This window comes from Atheta coriaria, unplaced genomic scaffold (assembly GCF_025399875.1).
Source record: "Atheta coriaria isolate IRGN ID8LTWV9N9 unplaced genomic scaffold, Caltech_Dcor_3.1 hic_scaffold_4_pilon, whole genome shotgun sequence".
In the NCBI taxonomy this organism is placed as follows: domain Eukaryota; kingdom Metazoa; phylum Arthropoda; class Insecta; order Coleoptera; family Staphylinidae; genus Dalotia; species Dalotia coriaria.
Genome location: NW_027045446.1, coordinates 5577020 through 5604844, shown reverse-complemented (window position 1 = coordinate 5604844; position 27825 = coordinate 5577020). Strand labels below are relative to the sequence as shown.

The 27825-nt window shown below is 36.6% G+C and overlaps 1 protein-coding gene and 2 long non-coding RNA genes across 6 annotated transcripts in view; all 3 read right to left on the bottom strand.

Annotated features, from left to right (window-relative positions):
• LOC135791348 (multiple PDZ domain protein-like) overlaps positions 1–27825 on the bottom strand; it is a 55351-nt gene that overhangs the window by 10242 nt on the left and 17284 nt on the right. The gene's annotated exons all lie outside the window — the stretch shown is intronic.
• Positions 20603–27774, bottom strand: LOC135791355 (uncharacterized). The gene is made up of 3 exons (XR_010548015.1): positions 27601–27774; positions 21021–21052; positions 20603–20626 (listed from the first exon to the last, which is right to left on the bottom strand). It is a non-coding gene; the product is annotated as an uncharacterized lncRNA (long non-coding RNA).
• Positions 21583–23174, bottom strand: LOC135791354 (uncharacterized). The gene is made up of 2 exons (XR_010548014.1): positions 22710–23174; positions 21583–22622 (listed from the first exon to the last, which is right to left on the bottom strand). It is a non-coding gene; the product is annotated as an uncharacterized lncRNA (long non-coding RNA).

The window sequence follows — 27825 nt, the reverse complement described above, 5'->3', positions numbered from 1 at the left end:
GCTAAAAATAAATATATCGGTCGAATGTGTGAGGCATCCAAATATTTATAGATTAAGTGAAATAAATAAGTGTGATTAAGCCGAGATTATTTTTTGTGATAAAAATACACCAAGTATTTAATATAATTCTTGGTATAGTATTATCGGGAAACTGATTTCTATTTGTTTTTCGAATCAAGTTATCCAAAAAAATGTGTGTTATAAAAACTTATCGCTTGAGCTGCAGCATCACCGAATTCCCCGAGTGTCGCAAAGTAATTGAATAATTAATTAACTAAGTGGATGTGCGAGCTCTGCAACCTGGATTCAAGAGTCTTGAGTTATTCATCCTCGTCACATAGATACAGTGTGCACAAAGACGATTTAATACTTTCAACCAACAGCCGTATTAGTTATCTCTAAACTTGATATTTGATGTCTTACTATAGTTTCCATGCATATGTACTCATTCCATTTATGTTATAGCCGACAAATTATCTTTACTTGTGAGATGATAATTTGTCGCCACCGCAATTTGCACTTCCAAGTTGTTAGGTCCTAATGGATTCAGTTTATCGTAGCGCAAATAATCACATCGAACGCCTTGATACTAGTTTTCTTCAAACGATGTCATCAGCATAACAACTCAAGTACCACGAATCTATTATTATCTACAATAATACTTGCAGGACTTTATTTGTGTAGATTACATCAATCGATTGCCGACAAGAAGTGCCCTGTTGTGAATATTGAATATTTTAGGTGCACGAGTACTTCAATGGAATCTCGTGACAGTTTATGAATACGATGACAAATGCTACAATTGCGAGAAATGTCAATATGGAACATGAAAGTTCAATACACAATCGGGTTCTGCTTACGAATGCTGCTTGCGCTTACTGCAAACGAATAATAAATTCACTCTTTAATAAATCAATACTGGTGTTCATGCTTAATACGATTGAAGTTAATAATGTACACGAAACAAAATTTAGTTTTACATTTTTATGCTTTATTAATTTTTAAAAAATCACTTTGCTTTCTATTAAAATCGCATTCAGTTCATTACATTTTTGATTAACGAATCATGAATTATATTTGCAAAAGAGTGAGTAGATACCTACAAACAATTTAAATGAAATTTTAATCAAATATTGCCAACACAACATTCAATTTGATTAGTCTTTTCCGTATTTGTAAAACTGTTACAAAAAACAGATACAAAATGTTAGTGCAATTACATCCCGGCCCAGCTTTTGAATCGCAGTGCATCAATACACTAATTAAAAACAAAGCCATGAGCCCATGACACGAATTGCAATACACGTTGTACATTTTGTCGTCCTGCATTTTATCAAAATGTTTCGAATTTAATAAAGTCATGCTTGGAATGCATCCACCCACAACTATATTAATACAAAAAAACAATATCTGACAGTTTTGTAATATGTAAGTAATTAGTAAATGTAACATTTACTTTACATTTTACAACATTTTATTAATTATTCGCTCTTTGTTTGGAATGTTTTTGTCAGTTTTTTATTATTATTTTATTTTTCCCAGTTTGCATGACGTGCGTTTTCCACACAATTTTTTAATTAAAGGCCCGTCGTGGCCGAACAATAGCTCCAACTGGAGTGCATCGTCGCGTCGTCGTCTGGCGCTGACGAGGAAAAGTTTCCTAATTAAATCAAGATTCATTCATTAAGCATTTTCAGACGCCCGAACGGCTTTATATCAAACGCGCACGACTACCCAACTTGGAATACGTCCAGACTTTTATTTCATTCAAATCGACTAGTAAACTTTAAAAATCCATATCCAATGTAAAGTTAAACCATTATTTAATTTTTAATATTATATATTTTTACAAACTATTTTCCAAACTGAATAAAATATAGGTAGGTTAAATTAAAGTTCTGGATTGATATAAATTCGTTTCTTGATTTCATGATTTTATCACTAAATTGCACACGAAAAGACGGAAAATCGGAGGCGATCGCTCGATTAGAAACCGAATCTAATTGGATTACGTGCACAACTTGCTAAATAATTCGATATGGAAGACGTAGAAAACCGAAGATAAAACAAACAACCCACAACAAAATATTCTCCAAATCGTAGAAGTCGTGGCTAATGGATAAAGCAATCAATACATGGCAGATAATTAACTTGATTTGATTGAAAAACAGTCCATAAAACAATGCTTAACGTCAAAACCGATTAAATTCAAGCACGAAACTACAAGTTTACTGTACTATTTACTCTAGTTTTAAATTTAGGACACCAAAATGTATAAAATTGTGTAAATCTCATCACGAAACACCGATTGCCAAACAATTATCGACAGTTTTATTTAGTTTAGAACACAACAGACCCACTTGGAGCAAAACACATTGTATCATAACGTATCCGATAATTTTTTAATATCGTGCGAACGTAACATTGACCTCATTCTTAGTGGTTGCTGTTGTTTGTTATTTGTTGAATCATGGGTCGTTTACATGCTTATCGGCCGCACGAGCAATAGAAAACAAAAAATGTTGTGCTTGAGAGGAGGAATATGCGGGTTAATTACACGCTGCAATTTCTGTGCGGATATTCTAACGCGTGCGTTTTTTATTTCCTGCTTTCTTCAGCGTGGAGAAAATTACCATAATTCACGAGCACAAACGAATTTTTGTACATGTAACCTGGTCAATGGTAGGCACGCATGCTGGCACCAACAAATACGAAATATGAGAATAAAAATGTAATATATTAGAAAATAATATCGTTATGGAACAATAGGGGCATTAGAGAATAATATGGAAATCTAATAAAGAAATATGTAATATGGAAATTAAATAAAATAAAAACCTGTTTTAGTTTAAAAGTTTCTCGCAATTTTATTAAATTCACTACAATGGAAAAATTAAACTGGCAAAATGCATTCGATCAAAAATTAGTTCGCAAAATTTAATACTTCAGATATTACCAGATACCTATAATGCATAAATAAATATTACGTATCTGCATAGTTAATCCATCGGAAACTCATTACAATGCAGTAACGTATGTTTGATTATTCGACTATGAACGCTCATCAATTTCTGGCGTGTGTACCGTATGTGTACCGTTTATACCGTTTAACGAAGTGATTCACCGCCATCCCGAGATTCATTGCACTCTTGGTGTTTCTCTATTTCTATTGCATTGCAATCGCAAATGTTTAGAATGTTTCAATGCGATGCACGCACCTCGCCGACGCATTGTTAATTGCCCGGTGCTGGTCTGCATCATGATGCATGTGGCTACGTGTGATGGCGTTCTAAACGAATTCGGAATCACAAGAACACCTCGCCGAATTAATTGCGAATTCCACGCATCGCCCGCATACCTCCTCGAGTATTATTCTGAGCGATGCTGCGCAAATTGTGAAGATGAAAGCATCCAGCAAATAAATATGGTGTTGTGAAAATGAACATGGAGTATTATTATATTATGCTGGAAAATTCGATTTAAAATTCTTTAGAATTAAGGTATTTGAAAAATAAAAATGAAACATAAAACATGAAACATGAAAATGCCATGTGAATTCATATTTTCCTAATTTTTTTTTCATATCAATGTAAATCAGACTTTTATTATAGTCACGTTTCGTTCAATGCGCAATTCTAATTGAACACGGTAGCGTAGATCTTATATAACGAATGAATATGTCTTCTTTATTACTTTCCTCCTAACTGGAGTGTAAGAACAATCAAATAAACTAAAAGTCACTAAAACAGTACATTTTATACTATTCACGCTCTGCCAGTAAATTGCTTGCTTGTAAATATGTTTTTATTGCCTCGTTTGTTATGTTTGTCTTGACGGAGTCCTCCGCCAAGTCGCATCTCTGTACGATGAGTAATCGTAACAGCAAATGCAACGGCAATTCTGATCCGCCATTTCGTGGCGCTTCGGAGCGCTTGAGGCGTTATTTCGCGCATAGTGACGCTTTATTTTGTTTTTATTTTTTGCGTGCATAGTATTTTTAATCAAAGGCCGGCGAGGCGCAGTTTTTCCGCGTTGACATGTTTGCTGTTGGCGTAACGAGCAGCGCATAACGAGTTTGCATAGCGAATGTGTCGTCTCGCCAGAAATAACGAGTAAAGTTTACCGAATTTTCTATTCCGCATAAACACAACCATGTTGCAATTAAATTCAATGGAAAACAAGGCTGTATAACCATTTAATCAATGTTTCCAAGAATCATTTTTAATTGAATATATGAGCCGCTTATTTTGAAAGTGACCTAACTCCGTTTTTCAATTTTTTGCCGGTTACCATGGTTACATGTACAACTTCATGTTATTTATCAGTGACGCACTTCAGATTGCTTATATTCAGAGAAAATACGGTACATTTTTTACACATAGGTTTTCCGAATTAATTGAATAACTGACCCGTGTGGTTTGAAAGTGGCCTAACTCCATTTATAGTTACATCAAGGTATTTACTATTGATAATGTCGGAAAGCAGCGATGAAGGTAATTTCAATTAATTAGTATTTACAAGTCCACCTCATTTTTGGGACAATTGCGTTAGTTAATTAACCTGTACGTTTAATTAATATAAAACTTAAAATTTAATATTAAATTATAGAAATTATTGCAAGCATGAGGAAGAACCGAAGAAGACCACTTAGTTCAGATAGTGAAAAAGAAATAGTAATTAATAATTTAAAAAAAGCGAATAAGAAAAAGAGTTATAAAATAATTTTCCTCGTCAGAGGATGAAGATTCAAATAACAATGGAGAAAAGATAGATGCACCATATATCCAAAAAGTGCGAAAGATAAAACGGAATTCAGGAAAAAGATATTGCAGTTAAACCAGAAGTATTGTTCATGAAAAAAATTTCGAACCAAAGATTGTGGTTGTCGGAATGCGTGCACAAAAAATTATAATGAAGAAGAAAGAAAGAATATTTTTGAGAAGTTTTGGGGTTTGGCAGATTTTAACAAACAAAATGTATTACTTTACGAAGCTGCCTGTGAAACGAAGACGTTTTTTTTCTTCAATTTGAAACATCTTAAATTATGTTGAATGGACTTGGGCATCTTCAAATTTTATAATGAATCTGGCTGTTAATTTTGAAAGTGGCCCAACTCCATTCTTGATAAGGAAACGCACGTTATTTACTAACTAATTGCCACTACTTTAACAGGAACAGTAAATTTAACATCCTAAGATACGCTTAAGCAGTATGACTCCTTTGTATCTTATACGTATATTTTTAAATTCATTGAAACGCAAAACTTTCAATATCTCGATTTGAAGATAAATGGAGTTAGGCCACTTTCAAAATAAGCGGCTCATATATTTGGTTAGTTTATTTACAACTTTGCTTTAATTAGAAATATACCTTTACCTTTAACTGTAAGCACTTTTTATTCAAGTACTTACAAATAGTACTCATTTCACATAGTTGAATTTATGTTCAATGTTTCTATTCCATTATGAAATATTAATTAAAAAGTTTTGCTCCGTGAAGCACTCCGCTCGACAATTTACGCTGTTAAACTTGCTTTGCTTCACATTATTCCTTTCATACTTTCGTTCTTATTGTTAGTTGCCTGCTTTGAGCACCACGCAAATACGTACCGAAACGCATTCAGACGCGTTCGCGACCATTCATAACCCATTCAAAAGCGACTTAAATATTCTTGCGCAATGATTGTTTAAACTTGGATTATATTGTTCCATATCGTGCGCTATTGCGCGCGTAATGACTCCTAGCGCGTTAGAACATTCATCATCCAGCTGGATTTCAAGATTTTAACTGGAATAGCACCTCCTATAATACATCAACTTTTGTGTTGAATTTGCAGTTATGGAAGCAATATTTGTGCATAAAATTAAGCAAAATCCGGTGTTTACGGTTAGAATTGCTGAGTATTTATTAAGTTTGCTCATACATTTCAAGAGGAAAGTTAAACAACCAAAACTGGCATTGTTTGTTCTTCTATTCTATTGTTTTGTTCCGGATTACTTATAACATAATAACCAAAAACACCTAAAACCGTTAAAGTATGAAAATGCTTAGTATTTTACTCACTAAGACTTATTTATGGTTATAACGTATGACATAAAGTGTAATTTTATATAATTAAAAAAAAACTAAAATATTCTACGAGATAATCCCTTTCCAAATGCGTAAAATCAATTTTAAAAATACCAATCAACCTGGTTTAAAAATACAATAGCAAATTATTGGAATTATGTAATAATTTATTATGATCTGTTTTAATTAACACCAAAAGCGTGCTCTGCAGTCACAGCGTATCATAATTGTGACATCGAATTTCCAATTAATTATAAATCAATCGTGCGCGCTTGAGCTCTGCCTCTAAAGCGGTAGCGCTGCAACGCAACGCAATTAACTTTTACATGCAATAAGTTCGATAATGCACACTTTTAATGAAGCGCTTCACCAAGGACCACATTAATTAAAATTGATTAATATTTAATTAATAACCTTCCGGTTTATAATATTCAGCAACCCTTCAAGTTCACGCTCCTCACACAACGCTTTGTTGATATATTTACCTGAAACAAACAAGAATATATTAGTGAGCTAATATAAACAACTATGCTAAAGTAAAGACCGAATTAATAACAGCTTGAAAATTGAATTCAATTTCCGTTTTACGTTAGGCACTAGTAGAAATATGACTCTGTAGTAGTACTTCTGCTAACGTGTTAGTATGTTGCAAGTTAAAATAAATAGTTTTGGGCCTCAAGTTTCCTCCCTTCACTTTGCGATGCGTCTATTAACCGCTATTACATCTGCAATTACCGCTATCGTTGGCGAGTGCGTATAATTTTCGTTAAGGTGAACTCTGAAATATCTCAGTATGCAAATGTAGATGTGGATGTAACTCAGTTGCTTTGAGTAGTGAGTGTGTGTAGATTACTGGGTACTGGCAACAGCCAACGAAGCATGCGGCAAAATTATCGCCAACGCCAAACTCGATTTGGATCCTTTCCTTTTCCTTTAATTTCCGCCATTTTCACTATTTCCAGCCATCAACGAATTTAGTCCCCGACTGTAGACTGCTATGTAGTTAGAAAGCTAAACATGTTGGGATACGTGAACGGAGAGATAGCTATTTATATTGAAGTTGAACATGTAAATGTTCTTGCAGTTAACCCTAAAACCTAGTATTACAAGGATCTCTACGTTACAGCAGAAACGTACAATTCTCCTGATCTAGTTAAATTTCTATCTCATATCCTTTGTTCTGTATTTTGCTGAAGAGGGGCAGGTTGCATCATAGAGCACATATGAGCCATTTACAAGATTGCATAATGTAGTTAAGAAATTGAGTCAGTATTTTAAATACAACCTGCAAGGACACGCTGAAAAGCGAAGTAAATGCCATGTGGCATACGAGTAAAAGCCTAGGGATAAAGAAAAGCAAATTGGAAGGTTGAATATATACATTCTAGGTAAATGCAGTAATACAACCGATCGGATGTTCTGGGTAAGTTGCTTAAATGCTTAAATGGACAGATGATTATCTATAGATTTGAAAGGCCTTTTCGGGGTTTATACCTTTTCCTTGTAGAAAACATTTAGACTTATAAGAAAAATGAAAAAAAATTGTTCCTCAAGGAGTTCTTTAATATCCCAATAAAATATTGGCTACTTGCCATAAAACCTTTAAAGTTCTTGTTCTTTCTTACAACTAGTTCCTCGCGTTATTACAATATTACAAAAATAGATTCATATTTTGAATTTCATAGTTAGGTAGGTAGTACTTGATCCATGTTCTTCACTTATGGGTCAGAATTAATGTCAAACACTTGAAGAATATGTAATATCGTGGGATGCTCTATAATAAATGTTGTACGGTTACGACACGCGCCTCTTGCATTCCTCACATTTTGCATTCTTCGTGACAACTTTCAACATTTGCATTCTCATTCAGTCATCTTTAACTTTGCATTTGCTCTTTTTGATGAGTATTGCTTCATAATAAGTTATTTTCTTAATCCGTTTGAAATTATCAATAATGACTAAATACTACCAGTTACTAGGCTTAAATTGAGCAATCTCTGGATACATCGGATCCAAGCTATTTCAATCAATATTTAACACATCGAATCCAAAGCAATTGATAATCACAACTAACATATAACCCTTTGCAATATGGAACCATGGAATCTAGTAATTCCACACTCCGGAAGATCAAGAGTAAATATAGTAAATCCTATCGATACCGGTCAATAATCAACCAGTTGTTGGTTAGATTGATTCTACGGACAATCACTGTCAAATGCTTAATTATACAAAGACCTAATTCCATGATTATATGCTTTCAACTGAGGTAGAGAAATCTGAAGGTGCACACAAAGACGACTCAATTACCGTGTCCAAAACGCTTAGCTTATGTACACCCTGCGTTGGCTTAGTGGCAACCAGTAGACTACGATTTAGGTATATAGTCTATTATATTCCAGGAACAGCATGCTGGTGGTTGCTTGGAAGTTGATGAACGTGGGGTGATTGCGGTTTGCCATTCACAGGTATGAGGGAGTTTGACGAGCGTAAATTATGTGTCTAGACATGCGTTTATTTTCAGTGTGTATACGTACTAGACTATACATACTTTGTATTTAACCCTATTAGCACCCCAACATTATAAAAATACATTTAGTTAATGATGAAACATGACTCTACTTTGCTCTCACTATCAATGTAAATATATTAGTTATTTGACCAGTAACTGGTTTATTTCATACCGTAGTAAATCAAAATTATTATTAAAGGTTATTAATCTCATGGGTTCTATAAATATAAATACTCTGAAGTCACACACCCACACATATGATACGTATTGGCGCGGTATAACAAAGTTACACTGTTATAGTTAGCTATATCAATTTGGAGCAAAAGCAGACCCAAGAGCAGAAACATATAGGCACAATTAACGCTCACGAGTCCCTAATGGTATAATGGTGGCATGCGTGTGAGTACCAATGCTGTTTCATCAGTTCCGTGTTTACTCTCCGCGCTTCCGGCAGCCTCGGCGGCCATTCTGATGCGTTCGACTATATCCGGACCTCGGTGGCTACACTGGAGCCGTATGGGAACCAACCAATAATATTTGTATTTGCACTTGGCGCAACCACCTACAATTCGGCTGATATTACTGGTGATTCAAGTATTTGTTGGTGTGGATTATTATATTGGTGTAAATTACGTCAAGTGGTGTTTCCGGTGCAAAGTGCGGTTTCACATGTTTTCGGCATTTCCTGGCCATGACATGTGTGAAGCATGCAAATTCTTGAATTGTTTGCAGAATTATATGTGCATAGTCATCACAAATATAGAGCGACGAAGAGAATGTTGATAGAGTGGATGTTCTACATCTAAACATTCTTCTCTTTCTAAATTGCACTATGTAAATTAGTGTTTTGTTAAAAGTTAAAGAGTTAATTACCCGTCATTAGTCTGCCATTCATCCAGCGCTAATTTACTTGCTATACTTGTGGTTGGTTGGGTTTTGTACGAAATTTAGGAGACTTCAAGCTTGAATAGTAAATGCTAAATTGGACGCAGTATCGTAACACACACATCGTTTATTATCCCTCCAACCACAACCATTCTAGGGCAAGTTAAGACAAATGTGCTTGTTACGTCCGCGCACAATTTACGCCCTCTAACCCTTAAGCATTAAATAATTTAAAATATGTGACCTCACGCATAAGAAAACTTTTTCCAACAAAAACAATTCATTCATATTTATTGAACATTCTTTACGAGTTTTGTAATTTTCTGTTGGGTTGTGTTGTTGCGTGTTGTGTTGGGTGTACTCGTTTAATAAGAGCGCAGAACGAAACATAATTATCCCTTTATTATCGCTTATTTATGCGCGCTGACCTCGTGACCCTAAACGGGAGAGCGTGCAAAACCGCTACCCTGCCGCCCCGCGTTCGTTCAACCGCAACAGCACCCGGTGGTATTCGTAGATCGCTATCAGCATTGCACCTACCCCCAGAAAATAATAAAAATTCTTGAATATCAAGCATATACACGGTGGTCATATAAAAAATGTACCAAAATTGTGATTATGCCACACATGTCATTGAATAAAAATTCCTGCATAGCGATGTGACGCATGTCGGACGCATACATTTGTGACGAATTTCCGCCCACTCCCGTCCAACAACCCACACACATATCAATGAATTTGTCCAGATTTCGGTATTGGCTTTACGCCGCCTGACGTAAACACATCGTGTTAATTTGCATGTACATCAATCAAGCGTTAAATTCTGCTCGCAACAGCATGACGGACGCCACAGCGCCGCCACCAACCGGCCAAAACAAACATCTATTCCCCGAACAGGATGGATGCATTGCAACGAATCTGCACGTGCCATCGGCTTGATTAAATAAATGGCCCCGATTGGAGAAAAACAAATAATAGTATAATACATCCAATGATATGTATCTGACCGCAGGGTGCTGGGAACGTAAATTAAACGTTTACGAATGCATGAGATAAATTTGCGATGATAGAGTTTGCTTTGTTTAGATCTATTTGTTTTATTTTCAATGAATTTAAAGGGCTGACGTGTTCGTCCGGGCAATTGTTTGCAATACGAATTGATTCAAGCCATTTAATTTTATTGGATAAATAAAATATATGTGTAATATGCAATAAAATATATGTGAAAAGGTTATGTAAATCTAACCAAATTTAAAGACTATTTATCTTGATGAATATTTTAGTTGACTTTTCGACACTACTCATTACACTCTAATCGCTGTGTTTTGTTTTGCGACGTTTTGTTTCGGAGATTTCTGTAGAAATGTTTTTGGTGTTCTCCGGTTTTCCACTCTAGTCGTGTTTGGTTTTGATGTAGAATTGTTTTGAAGCACCCCGTCGCGCATTTGTGTGCTGCCCTCTCTTTTGCTTCACTTTTGACTTTATTGTACTCGTAGATTTCAGCATTAGCAAGGCGTTCTTCGCAAACAAGCTTATTGCCCGCGCCGCGCACGGCGGTAATCTATTTCTTAATAGATTCGGGCGCAGGGTACAAGAAGATGAACTAAACAAGGAAAGCATTCAAGGGTAAAACAACAGCAAAACAAAACGTTTTCAACACTTCTCAACACTGACGTGTCAGATTCAGGATCCGAACCTGCCAAATTCGTAAAGTCACTTTTAATGAATATGCTACATTCATCATATATTTATTGCAGTTATTTTAAAAGTTATCTTCCGTTGAAAGATGTAAATATTGTCACCTCTGTGAATTTTATTCCATGTGCTGTTAAACTTAATAAAATGTGTGGAGATTTGATTTCTTGAAGTACTTTGGTATTTTTGTGATCACTGTAGCATAAATCTCTCTATGCATGAGTGAAATTCTTGCGGTGGCAATAAATAAAACGGAAAAGTGGAATATTTATAGCCCAAACATGCGCGGCGCGAGTTACACTCCACTTAAGTGCCATTAGCAATGCCGTGCGAATGCGCCACGTGCAGCAACGTGCAGCACGAGGCATGCACACTCGGTCAACACGCGCCCGAAACAAAATTATCCTTGCCCTGCCATTACGAGCCAAGCATCCAGCCATTCAACCAATAGCAAAGCAAATATGCATAATCTCATATTCTCATGTTTGCAAATTCACATTTCTCATTTTAATTTTTAATTCATCCGAGTTTTTAAACTTCAGGCACCAGAAAAACAATAAATACTATGAAAACAATAAAAACAAAGTTAAAAACTATAATATAGGTATAATAAACATGAGTTTGTATTCAAGCCGGTTTTAAGAATATTTTGGAGTAGTTTTTCATTTTATTGATTGTTGAGGCTGAATTTTGAATTCCATGCACGATTTCAACATGATCTGCAGGTCATGGTAAAACTTGCTGAATTTTCTGCGGAGCCCAAAGAAACGAATATGAAATGTGCTTCAACCGGAACGAAGCACGAAGTACGCGTAACACTCTCTCAAAGGATTTTTCATTACGCAAAAAAAACTTTATACTCCATCGAAAAGAAATTTTCACCGCAACTTCTCACTATGCTCCTGAACTTTTATACAAAAAAGTTTTATAAAATCATATCATCATATCGTCATGTGTTGAAATGCACACAAGAAAACTTATGAGGCTCTGATGATAGGCGTGCAAACATTGTTTCTGCAAATAAGTTATTTATTAATATTCCAATTAAAGTTCACTAACGATATACTTGAACATTTTTTGTACAATTTATAAAAAATATATGAAACACTTATTAATTATGTAAATTTAATAAAATGTAGTTTTACACTTTACACAGTTAATTGTTAACTGGAACAAGCACAGCAAGCAATTCACGCACTCATGAATATGAATCCATTTCGACTGAACGCATCCTGTGCCTACATACATACATATACACTCTAAGTAAAGTCAAACGCTGTTTAATTCGATGGGTGCACTCCCACTGGCGCATCGACACAGAATTCAATTGATGTCAGACTGAAAACTAGAAAGTGTGCGGACAACGATAACATTCCACCGTTTGGTAATCCGCGTTGATGTGTTCCAATTAATACCTTAGTGTGCTCATCGTTAGCATAATCATATTCATAGACATAATCGTTGGTTAATATGCTTACACTCAATGGGGCAATATGAAAGTTCTAATTTCGTCTTGTATGGTTTAGACATACAAAATTAAACACTCGAAAATGTAAAATGTTGAAGTATTTGTTCTGATTTGTAAATAAGTTGTACTTAATAAAGTATTATGTGTTAAACCTATTTGTAGCGCAACAAAGAATTCAATAAATTTTGTATTGTGTAAAATGAGAACATTGGTAACAAGAAAGGCTTTGCGTTTTCGATCAATAGTATAGTTCGAGTGCTGATGGCAGCAACGCCGTCAAAATACGTAATTAAACATTTAACGCTAATTATGGCGGTGAGGCGTCGTCAGAACGCCGGTGTTGAGCTTGTTCGTCCATTTTACGCTCGAAAATTAATATTAATGCTCATTTGGCGGTGCTGTGCGTGCATCCAACTTTACGCATGCGGCACCAACGCCATATTACTCGATCATTATCTACCTGAACGGATCACTAGGTTTAAATTGAACTCCTGTTTCAATTGGTTGCTCACATGCGATCAAATATTAGTAACTTTTAATATTAATACCCATATTTGGGCTACGTAAATGTGTGTGCGTACACAAGTAGTGGCTTTATCCACTTGTTGTGTTGTTTATTTGCAAACGTCGCCAAAACGCGAAATAAATTCGCAGCCGTAAAGTTTTTAATTGAGGCAGTAAATTAGCCCCGCCGGAGTGGAGCGCGAGCGTGGTCTTAATGAGCAATCGATTTTTCATGCGCCTTTCTGTCGGCCCCGGAATTTATAACACTGCCGCCTCCATGCTTTAAGCGTGCCGGCGGCAGCAGGTTAAGGCAGTTACATTGTGATAAACATCGTCTACGACAACAAGAAGAAATTAAACCCGACGAAAAACACGATAATAAGAAAGCGAATAAAAAACAAAAACGTACAGAAACAATAAATATTTAACATTATTATTTAAAATATATTAAATCGCAGTAAATTAATGAGTTTGCTGAAATATTTTAATTATTCAAATCAGTCTGCTACCCAATATTAAATGCGAACATAAAAATTTGGAAACTCATCAAAATCTTTGTTACCAAATCCCAGCACATAAAATCGCCATTAAAACGCAACCCATATTTATCTCAAATTGCTACTAAAATTGTAACCGATATATATTTACGGCCTCATCTGTTGAATTCTCCCAAATAATAGCGAGCAAAATGTACAACTTTAAAAAAACCTAAAATCCATGTCAAATTGATGTTTTTTGCCTACAGAATTTAGTGAAAATTAAATTCAATCCGCCAAATTGATGCTTTTACGTATAGGGCTTAGGGATTTGTTTGGTTTCCAACGGCAAGTGATAAAATGTATGTTTAATCAAAATACACTGGGTGCAGAATGTGTAATAAATAATTCGGAAACAAGCGCGTTTGTGATTGGAAAAACATGTTTTACATTTTAGGCACGTTTGAAATCAGTTATGTAAAATCAGACAATTCCAAAAATCCAATTGGTTAAATCCCATTCCATAGAGATTAATAATAATAATGAATAATTTAGAAATAACACGTTGTTTGAAGTGCAAGATTTCTGGCATATTCCACAGCTGATTAAAATTTTAATGAAATTCCCAGCTCTAAATTGTCACATAATTTACAACAATTTGACGTAATCTAAAAGTTAAAAACGTATGAATCCATTTTAGCAATTTGTATATTTTAAAAATTAATAACTCATTAAATAAACATTTACGAAATAAAAAGTGAACTAAATCAATTTGTTCCGATCTGGTTATTATTAATTCGTTTTCGCAAATATTTATTAACATCCTTACTCATATATCTCCGGAAGCATCACAGATTTTCTGTACTTTTATGCCGCTTTGAAAATTCATCCCGCTGCGCGCATTTATTTGCGCCAACGACGCGAATGCAACATTTACGAGTGCAAATTTGCATGGTGGAGGCGCCGGGCGCTCATATTCGTCCTCTGTGACGTTAAATTTTTAATATTTCTTGGTAACGTACTCGTATGGCAACATGTTTCACAACAAAATTTTAACAAACAACCTAGTATGACAAAAAATGACTATTACAAGAAAACACAGGATACAGGATAATGAAATGCGTTCTATTAAAATTTTAAATATCCTTCCAGAAGGTATTAAATTTTCATCCTATTATATTCCTCATTTTATCGCTACCATTATAGAAATCACAGCGTTTGATTCGACAAGCTCAATGTCCGACGTCCTTAACACAGAACAGAAACGCTCCAGGGTCATTTCTCAAGGGACGTCGATAAATGGTGAAAATTGATACGACGCGCTCAAGTTAGTGCTCGTTTATTCCAGAATAGAAACAAAAAATAACTCGAAACGTCTAACAATGTCGCAAAGTAGCAAACTCGCTAAACTGTAAAAAATAAAATTGTTTGCAGGGAATATCCTTCGTGTCCGTTTGACTACCGGGATCGAAATAAAGCCACATCTTTTTAATGCCTTTTGGCGTGGCTTTTTATGATTTACGGGGTGTTCTATTCGCGGCGACATTTACGAGTCAAGTTGATTATATGTATCTCTATATCTATATGGGTCAATCCGAGAAGATCTGCGGAGATAGCCAGGGAGATGGAAAGATATCCAACCCGCATAGTGAGTTACCGTCATTTATAACTTTCTTTAGTTAGCACTTCAATCTTTGGCTAAAATAAAGTTTCGGCTACCTCAGCTTTAAAGGATGCGCAAACACATAACAGGAACTTTTTATGTTTCTTAGATGTTTATAGTTACAAAGTTTGTTGAAGAAAATATAAAGGTTTAAAGCAAAAACGTAAAATTTTATTTAATAAATTTGTTGCTTTTGAATTTTAAAACTTGAAAACTTTAAATTAAATTAGAAATTAATCTTTCACCAATTTTCTATAACAAGGTATGTCAGAATGTTGCTGCTGCGAACATGAACATTGAATACAGTAACTTGTACAACCTTTCTTCCTGTATTCCTGTTTTTAAGCTTTTCGAATTTACGTCCCACGTACGTGATGGATAAAGTGAACGTAGCACGTTTTATCGCCCCCGACTACTTGGGTCTGTAACTCTGGAGGCGGCGAGCAAGGACCCACGCGTTATCTGTGCTTACTACCCGCCTAGCGTTTTCGGCACGACGGAAGTTTCGACCGTTTAGTTTCAGACGCGTCCTCGCCCACATCCTCATCCTCGACGCGAGAACAAAGCGCGACAAGAGTTTTAATCAAAAATGAAAACATGCTCTGACAAAGCAGCGCGCCTGCGTTTAGCTTTCCAAATGCCCTCATTCTTTTCCGTCCAGAAAAGCGTCAAAAATGAAACGATAAAAATGACATAATGACAAAAAACACATTGCAAAACATAAATCTACATAAAACCTATGCACAGTACAAACACTTCGTGCAAGATTAAAAGGGCTGCCACTCCAACGAGAATGTTAGTCAGGTGACAGCGTTTGAACAAATCTCAGGTATACATTATTCAGAACTAATTTCCATATGCTGTCGGTGTGTTGACAGCACTCATTTACAATGTCAGAAATTCTAAGCATTTTACGGATATTCACGTTGATGGACAAAGTGAGAATTGTACGCGTTGTGTTCGAGGTGTTGTATTCGACACTAGTGTACTGGGTCAGCTAGAGAGCTGTTATTTAAAGGCACGGAACTTTTGAGGTCAGAATGACCCATAGGAGAGCCCAAAAACGACACGCGGGAGCAACACATCGCGCATGTTTTATCCAAGCGGCCATTTGTTCTTCATAGTCTTTGTTTACACAGGACACATCGCTTGTTTCGAGGTTAAATGTGTCTTTTTCGAATTCTGTTCTATGTTAGTTTAGTGAATGAATAAATCGAATTTATTTAGTAATCTGTAAAAATATTTCAATCTCCATATATCAAAACCATATTTGTAGAAAATTCATCTCTACCCATGCGGTAAATTTATTCCTCACCCAATTTAGAAGGTTTTTGAAAACGGGTTTCATATTATAGAGAGGTGGCTCTATGGAGACATAAAGTAGCTCCCCAAACGCCGTTTCGGTTGCATCAATCAATTTCAGGAGTCCGTCGGGTGTATTCGTGTGTGCGACCAAAATAGTGCAACTGTATACTGCCGTCGCCGCCGCCACAAGCACCACAGCGCCGCCAAGCAATTGATGGGCCCCGGTTCGGAGCGAGACGGCCGTGGCCGTCAAGGGGCTGTGGATAAATGGCACTCTAATCAGACGAAAAGCAGATATCGCCAGCCCGGAACGAGACAAATACAAACTCTTTCGCATGAAATCAATGAGGAGAAACGAGGCGAGTGCTGTAATCTGAGAACTGACTGCATAAAATTTACAGGAGCGCTGCAAATTTTACACTAAATTCAATAAAGTTATAGAGCATTTCGTGTAAAACAATTTTCCTGCTTAATTTATACTCTCAAACATTAAATTCTCTAACTCCAACACAGCTGGTCAGTAGAGCACATACTATCCTTGATTCCTGGCAACTACCCTAAAGCGTGAGCTTAGAACGTAATAGCGTTAGGATGGTTCGAACTGGTGCATTTGCGCGTTTTTATAACCTCCGCTTAATTTATTGCGCTTTCATTAAAATCCAACCCGACCAAATTTATTTCGAACCCTCATCTCCCACTGCGCTACCACCAAAGATGTATATCTAAACGACTGCGAAGAAGCGTTGGCAGCGTGCGCAATGAGAGGAAATATGAAATATAATTTGAAATAATGAGCCGTTCGCTCGGGTAAATTACAAAAGTTTATTCAGCCGCTGATAATGCCCAGTTTCCAAGACGAGTGAGAAAGTAAGATTCAGAATACTAGCGGAATTGAGGAAACTAAATAGCGAACACGCACAACAAACAGACAGAAAATTAATATCTGCGGCGATGAAGTAATAAAGACGTGAAGAGTAAGCAATTAAAAAGTAAAACCAAGTCGAGCTGCAAAGATAAACCAGTTATCAACAATGTCAGAAACAAGCAGAGTATAATTTTAAAAATTGCTTTCGTGTATACCTCTCACGTTTTGAAAAGTAATTAGTGTTTTTTTAATTTCTAGAATGCTTTCAGTACAAAAAGTTAAATAATGTTAAGTACGTCAACATTTTCTGATTGCTTTTGCTGACTAAAGCATTCCTTTTGACTACTTAACGTGACGTCCATTTAGCTTTTGTTTAACAGCGTTGGCAGTCGCATTTCGACATTCGTTCCGCAGCCTTCTAAAGCCTTCTCAGCTTGCATAATGCGCCCAAGAAAAAATAGGGTATATTTTACTGGAAACAAAAGTTTTCTTTCTTTTGCTGTATTCATTATATTCTCAATTTCTTTTCCTTCTTGAAGCGCATTTTAATGTATATTTATTTGGTACTCAAGGAAAATATAAATAGTGAAATTAAATTTGAATTTTTGCATGAAATTTTTTTATTGTTATAAAATCAAATATTGATGACGGTGAAATCTTTAAAAACTGCGTATAATCCCGTGTTTTTCCGCTTTGCACAGTGACAAAGCCTCATTATCCTTCGTATAATCCGGTAATAAAACAACATGCAGCTATGCAGCTTGTCCTTCGTTTTTGGTGCGGTGCCATCTTATGCTAAAATCTTCCATTTTCCCAGGAGCCTTCAACATGACGCAGGGCGGAAAATGCGCAATCTAAAATCCTTTAAAATTCCATTATGTGCTAATACTTCATCGCAATTTCTAATTTTTCATTCTGGCTAATCTTCTTATCTCCTGCGCCCAAAGCAATCTTCGCAAAATGATTAATAGAAAGCTTCAAAGTTACATATTCTCATTTTAAAAATTTGGGATCATATGATTTACCTACATAAATATTAATCCCCAAGTCGTGTTGATTAGAAGTTAATCAGAAACTAATTTTAAGTCAAGAATATATTTTTTAAACTATTCTGTTTACTATAAAGTTAAAATTAATTCCTTGATTGAAGCAACATTCTCATTGCACAATGAATGTGCATTTATGAATTCAAAATGTTAACAAGTATTCGCATTTCCCGACTGAAATGGAATCGGAGAGTAGAATATATACGAGTAAGTTGTTGTTGACTGCTTGCACAAAGATTACTGGTATTGGCTGGCACGGCGGCGGCTGAAGCTTAAAGCGCGAATTTTCATTCATCTCGCCCGCAAAATATAATTTAATTTTGCTTCGGTTCGGCGTTGGATTAACGTTCAAAACCTACTTGCGAATGCAGAACACCCGTAGCAAACCGCTTCAAAGCACACAAAAGGGGACTCACATGTTCGTATGCAAATCCTTGGCGGTGTTTACCTTTACAGCGTAATGCAAATCTTTAATGGCAACCGATACAAAATTAAACCAAACCGATGTATTTGAATACATTTGATTTAATACGTCGATCATACTTTCAAAGTTTTAATAATATTTTAACATAAACCTGCACTGTTTCATATTTTCATAGGTGAGATTATGTTTGCTATCCTAACATGTTCCTTGCAGGATAATTTAATATATTCTTGAAGTTGCGTGTAGCTTTCCACTTAAAGCTTGATTCAAGTTCCTTCGAGCGCTGGTTTAGTTTGCCAGCGAATGTCGAAAACAAACGTGTACGCTAAACTAATACAACATCTTTGCATCCAGGAAAGTTTAGCTCACATGTAACTGAAACTATACTCTTATTCACATACTCGTATATAGCATCGAGAATAATTTAACCACTTGATATTATTTAAACATAGCGTCTGTGCTCTAGCTTAATACTCTTCTCTTTTCTCCTTGCAATACGTTGTAGGAAAGTGTAGGTAAATTTACTCGGAATTAAGAGGTAGGACTAAATCATCAGAGTAAACAAATATACATAAGCATTGTAACCAGGTTATAAGAATTACTTTACTAAACATTATGCTTTGAATATTTATGACACCGTCAATATTTAACCTAGTCTATTTATTTATTTATATCAAGGAAAACAAAAGTATTCTGAATTCAAAATTGGAATAAAAACAATTAATTCACTTGGCTACTTTTCGCAGAAAAGCCATAGACATCCTTCATACCATATTAACAAACTTACCCCCACTCGTTTTTGCAACTATAAGAAGGCAATCTGGAGCTATTAAAGTAGTCACTCAAGTCTGTGACGTTCAAATGAGCTATCTGGTTATTTGAAAAAAATATTTATTTTTCAATATGAATGAAATTTTATCATCCTTTCTTCATACGCGAATAGAAATATTAGCATTCCTTCTGTTCTATATAAATAACTGTTATAAAAGCAAATGTTTATTATTACTGTTTACAATTTGCCATTAACTGCAGTAAATATGGCAGCGCAGGTCGAAATTAGATCCAATTGCAAGACCTCGCTGCAACATGCAATGGAAATAAAGGTACCACCTCAACTATCTCGCTGCGAACAGGCGCGCACGTGTATTCATTGCTCAGTCACGAAATTCGTGCGCGTTTGGGTTCGTCGGCAAACAATCCTATCTAAAATGCGCAGGAAACCAAGCCAGCCAGCCAGACTGTTCACAAGGAGTCGGCAGGAAATTCGAATGAATACAAACGTTATAATACATACGATATGAACGCTGAACGTCGAACGCGCAGAAGTACCCTTTTGGAACGAGCGAACTCACAAATTGCAAAATGTTGCAACTAAACGAGCATAAATATTATCAAAACCGAGCAATATAATTAGCTTTGAATAGAAAAACATTCCTAGAATGTCTATCTACGCAAATACATTGTAGGTAATATATTATTTTATGCAAACCAATAAATCACTACAAGTCTAGTACATTACTCAAATTCTATACATTTATAATGTAATATTATAGGTACCTGAGGTATTGAATAATTTGTAAATATAAATAAATAACAAATATCCTAAAACATCAATGTTGATTTACAATTTACATCGTCGTTCGCGTCTCCCTGGTCGATGTTGATATATTCATCCAAGGTGTACAATTCTGTCGGATTTGTGCTTTGCTGTGCTCTACAATGCAATTGTGTTTATTATTACAACGCGCAATGGGCAGCACGCGATTGTCAGCGCGAAACAATGGGACAATAGTCACTGCTGACATTTGTGTGCGATTTTTATATCGGTGTGTCTGTCGTATGATAAGCACATGCAGTGTAGCACCTTCAACCTGACTCCCACGCACACTATCTAATTTCTACCTATCTACATCAAATGCATATACCTATATGAATGTTGAGGTTAAGTTTTGGTTAGGTTTGCATCTGCTACACTACGTTAGCTTGGCCTGTAGTATTGACTTTTGGTAGTGGAAATGCGAAATTCGTCCAGGAGTTATATCTGGGTGTCAGCACGCGCTCGTCGGCATTGATCGAGTTTATCAGGTGCAATAAACTTTAATAACTACCTTATATCCCCGTCCGGCAGGTGCTGGGGGAGCTATTGAAGCCATTCGAATGATTCGCAGGGAGCGCACGTGTAATAAAAGAAAAATCGATTAAGAAAAATATTAACTTCGTTACAATTACAGCAAAATCTTTTTTTTTAAATTCTTGTTAAAAATTGTTCCTTCAATAAAATTGAACGAAAACAATTGAAGTTGACGCAAAATGAAATACAATATAGATATAAAATATTTCAATATTGCCCTGAACATGTCACAATATCTCCTTCTATTGTATCCTTTGCAAGAAAATTTCGTCCTTCTCGCAACTTTCGCACATTGATGGCTGCAACATCGAGCTCTTTCGCCCTATTATCCACTCGCTTTGACGCGAATATAATACGCCTATTTCAAAGATCACTTATCCTTTGAGCTTTCCACGTCCTTCTCGTTCGTGTCCTGCACTTATTTCTATTTTAAAATATTACTTTATTCTTGTGTACGCCAAGCCTGTCGATAATATCAAAACCGTGTTTTTCGTACTTCTTGGAAAAGTAATACATGTGTGGGGATCTTTACCCAAAGCTTATTTCTGTATTTCAAAACTTTATAACTTTCTTCATCTTTATTGTATACCGTAATTCTTCATCCAAAATTCCCAAATTTCCTAATATCTTTTATTACCTTGAAAAACCTAATCCCCGAGTCGGACGGTTTGGCACGACTCGGATTCCCAGAATCCAATGGTCAGCTTTCCCTCTCTTCAATGTCATACACTTTCTTCTACCAATCCAATCTATTACTTTCTTCCTACTTCCAAATTTCTTGTCACCACCCATCAACCTGAAGGGTTGCTGGTGGGTGACAAGGGTTTAGGAAGGACAGTTCTTGACATTACTTCAAACACTACAGTTCTTAACTATTCTTCTCTACAATACTTCTTAACTATACTTCTTCAAGACTTCTTAATAAACATTGTTCGTGATAATAAACATCGTGTCTTTTAACACACATCAATTAGAACATTTGAACTCACACTCACCGATCCCACAAATTGGTGACCCCGACGTGATATTTGCGAACATTAAACACACGTTAGTTTTTATTTTGTGGGTATCTGGTGAGTCAATATCTGAGTGCAACACAACAATGTCTACGACGAACGCAACATCAACCGCTACCAAGGACTCAATCTTCGATGCCTCTTCAGCTACAACTTCCACCGCAGAAGGCATCATTCCATACTTCTGCACCTACGATGCATCAACCGCACGTTCCGAGTTATCACCCAGGACGTCCAACATCGCCGCACCAGGTGCCGCCTCATCCTGGTATGCCTAGTATGCAGTTGTTTTCCACTGCCAGGCATGTGTCCACATGGTGGTCCACCACCGCACATGCCGCCGCATCTTAAACTCCCGTCACATACTTTTCCTCCGCATTCTATACCACTTCATTCTCACCCACAAGGGTAGGTCTAACTCTAATAACCCACCGCCTTCTCAACCACACTCTGGAGTACCATCATCACAGCCAGGTATTGCATCGCATCACATCACCAGGTCCTTCGACCGTACAACATCCTTCCTGCCGTTAAAGTGTAACAACATGCCACAAGTGGTATGTCTACACAGGCACAACAGAAGAAAACCGCCAGGGTTAAGAAGAAAACAAACACCATAGCCGTGGCACGTTTGCCACGAATGTACCTACCCTAGAGACGTTTTCCAGAACTGTACTCTAAAAAGCATGGTGCTCACAACTTCGACCAACCCGACAGAGATCCCAGTTCAACCAGAGATCCAGCAGCAGCAACTACAACCAATCCCGGAGAATCCGCAAGTCTCTAAGCAACTCTCTCTCAAACGACAAGACTTAGGAGGCAGGTACGACTCACCGACTGTTTCCACGCTGGGTTCGCAGGATTTCATCTCAGTGCAACGCGCACATCAGCTCTGCTGCATGCTCTACCAACAACTCTCGAACGACGAGAGCTGGGAGACAGGTACGACTCACCGACTGTTTCCGGACTGGGTTCCCAAGATTTCATCTCAGTGCGACGCGCACATCACTGTTGCAACCCCTCGCCAACAAGTCTCGAACGACGAGATCTGGGAGACAGGTACGACTTACCGACTGTTTCCAGGCTGGGTTCTCATCCCAGTGCGACGCGCACACCACTGCTGCAACCTCTCGCCAACAACTCTCGAACGACGAGAGCTGGGAAGCAGGCACGACTCACCGACTGTTTCCAGGCGTGGTTCTCAAGATTTCATCTCAATGCGACGCGCATCACCTCTGCTGCGTGCAATACCAACTCCGAAGAGCTTCTTCCGGCCTTTCCGGTAACTTTATCACTGGTAGGGGGGTACTGTGGGGATCTTTACCCAAAGCTTATTTCTGTATTTCAAAACTTTATAACTTTCTTCATCTTTATTGTATACCGTAATTCTTCATCCAAAATTCCCAAATTTCCTAATATCTTTTATTACCTTGAAAATCCTAATCCCCGAGTCGGACGGTTTGGCACGACTCGGATTCCCAGAATCCAATGGTCAGCTTTCCCTCTCTTCAATGTCATACACTTTCTTCTACCAATCCAATCTATTACTTTCTTCCTACTTCCAAATTTCTTGTCACCACCCATCAACCTGAAGGGTTGCTGGTGGGTGACAAGGGTTTAGGAAGGACAGTTCTTGACATTACTTCAAACACTACAGTTCTTAACTATTCTTCTCTACAATACTTCTTAACTATACTTCTTCAAGACTTCTTAATAAACATTGTTCGTGATAATAAACATCGTGTCTTTTAACACACATCAATTAGAACATTTGAACTCACACTCACCGATCCCACACATGAATCATATTAAATGCAAAACTTTTGCTCACCGAAGAAAGCATATGATTAGAAAATAAATGGATTTCACTATTTCACTTGTTGGTAGCATGTTTTTGATTACATGTGAGAAGTTGGATTGATGAAAAATAAGCACGTGACACACAAATCCCTAAGGAAAAGCTCTCTGCGACTAGACGTTCGCATTGCTCTTATTGCTTTTCGCATCCTTCACCATTCTCATCCGTTGGTGGGCTATTTTTCGCCTTCGGTACGTCTATCGTCCTGTCAGACACGTAATCAAGGCGATAATTGAAAACGCGAATGGAATCATCAATTACTTCTATTCGTTATACCACAATCTTTCCGACAAATATCTTTCCGCTGATGTTTGATTATAACAAATAAATTCAATAGCAATTAACTGATTTTCTGCCGCACAATCTAAAATATTAAAAAATGGAAACTGTGCTAAATGTAAAAAACCCACAACACAAATAAATATTGTTTATGTAATATTGTTTAGGTACTTGTAGTATGGAATAAACACTGTGTTTTTGTTTGTTGTCTTGATTGCTTTAGTCGCATTAGTAGCATGTTTGCTAGAAGGCATAAATGTAGGAAGTACGTAGTGGTTGCTTAATGGAAAGCGATAAATATTCATAAATACTGAGACGGCAGATAGTCGATTATCGATTTTAATAAATGTAAGGCAAAGCAAGCATGTAAACAGCCCGAATATTGAAGACATCTACCCTCTCTGCTGTTTAAAAGAAACTAACAGTAAACATTTATTATCTTTTCAACCATAACCAAACTATTTAATGTTTAATAATGTTTTATTCAAGAAGTTTAAATCTAGAACTTTTAAATATAAAGTTTTCGAAACATCTCTTTCAATAATGGAGAATAATTTTAAGTTTACTCGTAGTACTATTATTACAAACTTTATGGCAAAACAGTAAAGTTATGAATTTAATACCGTAACTATTATGATGATGATTTTACGATGATAGTGCATCAATATGACCTTCGTTGGCAATATAACTTTTTGCTATCATTTAATAGAATAAAAAAAAACTGTAATACAAATTTAATTTAATATTGCGCTACAGATGTTTCTTTTTTCGCCCAAGTAGGAAGTGTTTGAAATGTATGCGCCACAAAGCGGGAAAAGATCAAACCAACCCTTAGAAAGTCGCCGAAAAACGAAAGTGCCGCGCGTCGGCAGCATCCTTTTTCCCTATTGCCACCTCTAAACTCACATACTCAACCTCATTTCAGTCTCGCACTGAATGTTCCACGCTCAATTTGCAAAAGTAAAAAGAAACCACAAATGTATCTTAACACGGAACTAACCCATATAAAAATATATACAAATACAGGTTGTTTTAAAAATATCAACAAAAGCTTAACATTTTCTTGAATACGTTGACAAGTGGCTGTATAAATACCCCGGAAATGTTTTGGGTGTGTGCAGATGATTACAGCAACTTTCTTTGATGCTGCTCTTTAGTTTCAGCTTTTACTTTTTGGTTCTAAGATGTTTGCGGATTTTCTCGGCGGCGGCGGTTGCACGAAATGCTTGGGGGTTTCTTTCTCGCGAGAGCAAGCCGACACGCTCCCGAAACCAAAATCCAATAAAGTTTTTCTTTTACGGCAGCGGCGGCGATCCACACATTAGAATCGCACCCGCTGCATGTAAGTCGACGAAAGGGAACGAATTGATCAAATGGAAACTCTTTTCGTTTCAAAGCCTACAAAGCGAGACAAATCTAACACAACCTGGCAAACCAGAAGAACACCTACAACATTGCGAAAAATCAACGAAAATCAACAGAAAAGGATAACAAAAAAAAATCCGGAGAATTGTAAATCAAACGAATTGCAAACGTTTGCACATTGTAAAACAAAACACTTTTATAAATAATTCAACAGTATTGATTTTCGTAAATGTTTACGCTTCAACGTAGCGAAAGAAGTGCTATCTGTAAAATTTTCCGAATAAACCAATTTGACAGTTGAGACAAACTTGAAATGGTATTATTTTCTCTGGCGACAGGAAAACCACGTAAAAATATATACCGAGCATGGGAAAACAAACATTTCCATTTATACGGGACATTTCCATTGACACTTTTGTACTTTATCTGAAAAACTTTTTTATATCCCACATTCCAACTTCTAAACACATTCAACACATCTCAACAACTTGTGCAGATATACCATTCATGATCGTAACAACAAAAACAGAAAATGACAAGAAACATTTTAAGAAATCATGAATAACAAATTTATCGATTCAACTTTTTAAGCATGTCGTAAAACTTGCTTGATATGCTTGACTAAATTTATTTACTAAGTACCTATAATTTATAAGATATATTTGAGTTTGAATTGCGGGCGCGGAAATGCGTGACCCTATTCTGGGCTCTGTTCGCGTTCGACACAATACGAGACGTGACGCCCGCGACGCCCAAGCCAAGCCTGGGCGAGGGTGGCGCCGTGACGTCAACGTTTTATCGATAAGGCTGGAGCGCGGCGAGGCGCGCCGCGTTGGGCCGCGATATGTGCACTTACATGCCGCCACCGAAAACCGCTCCAGCCCGGCCGATGCCGCGGGCGGAATAAAAATTTTCGGGCGTGTCAAACTTTCAAACAACAAGTAAATTATTAAATAATTAACACAAAATAAATTTTTAAATACACAGTTTCTGGACGTTGAGGCTACTAAAACCGTCATTTCGGTGTAAATTGTTTGCACAAATGTGTCAATTTTCTCTCGCCTCTCGTCCGATTGTTCATCTGACAATTCCAATTACCGAATTTGTGTGCTTCGCCAGGCTGATTGCGGCGAACTACTCTATCATTGGACAGGCGAGTCCGGTCCATCGCCACAATCAAAATTCAATCATTGCTTTTCGCGTGCAAATCTAAACTCTGACAACAGTTGCTCAATCTACATTTGCATGAGAATAAAGTACCGACAATCACTTTAACCATTCCATCTTTTTTCCATCTATATTCGTACAATAACTACCCACTATTGCCAGTAAATGCGCGCGCGTCACTCGAACGGCGATTGCGAATATTGCAATTGCGATGCAGTCGCCAGCAGGCAGTCGCGTACTTAATTAAATAACAATCACTCATTGCGGCAGATGCGATGAGTGCGTTCAACTGTAGCGCCGGCGAAACGAAACAAACAGTGCCGGGCACGTTCCTGGCGTTTTCATCGACTCAATTCTCAGAACATTCTCCGCAAATCCATTCACTTTGTTATAGTAGTAGGATAGGACATTAACCACAGTGAAAATTCAGCATAAACACAATTTCTTCCCGGTGTGTTGAAGTTTAAATAACAGTTCAACGCTTGTGGGCAATCAGTTTAATTCTCTTTAATTTGCTATTGTGCGTAAATTCAACGAGACGAGCACGAACTTGATAAATGTGCAAATTCAATTAGCTTTGTGTATATGGAAGCAGACGCAAATTCGTGGAATGGATCTTGAAATGAAGAGTAAATGCTGACTCGAAGACTAAAAATACATTTGATCAAAGACGAAAATTTGATGTCGGCTAGAATTGTGCCAAAAGTTTATTTTTAGATTTCGCGAATTTCAGCTAAATTAAAGCGAATAAATTATTTTTAAATCATTTTTGGCCATGATTCAACTGCATTAGTTTCAATTACAATTCATACGTTTTTGTTTTATTTATTTCTTGATGCCACTCTATTGCCAGTGTTTAAAATTAAACTCACATATTATTTTTGATGATATGGACAAGAATAACCACACTGTTCATCCAAACTCACCTGAAACAAATAAATAATATAGATATATTAATATCTAATATGTAAACAAATGTTTATCACTATTAGTTTAAAAAAATCCTAAATGTAGATAAGTATCCTGAATATTTATAAAATATTGTATTGATTAGTTAATTAACCATGCAATAACTCCGCAAAGTGGTTTTATTTTGT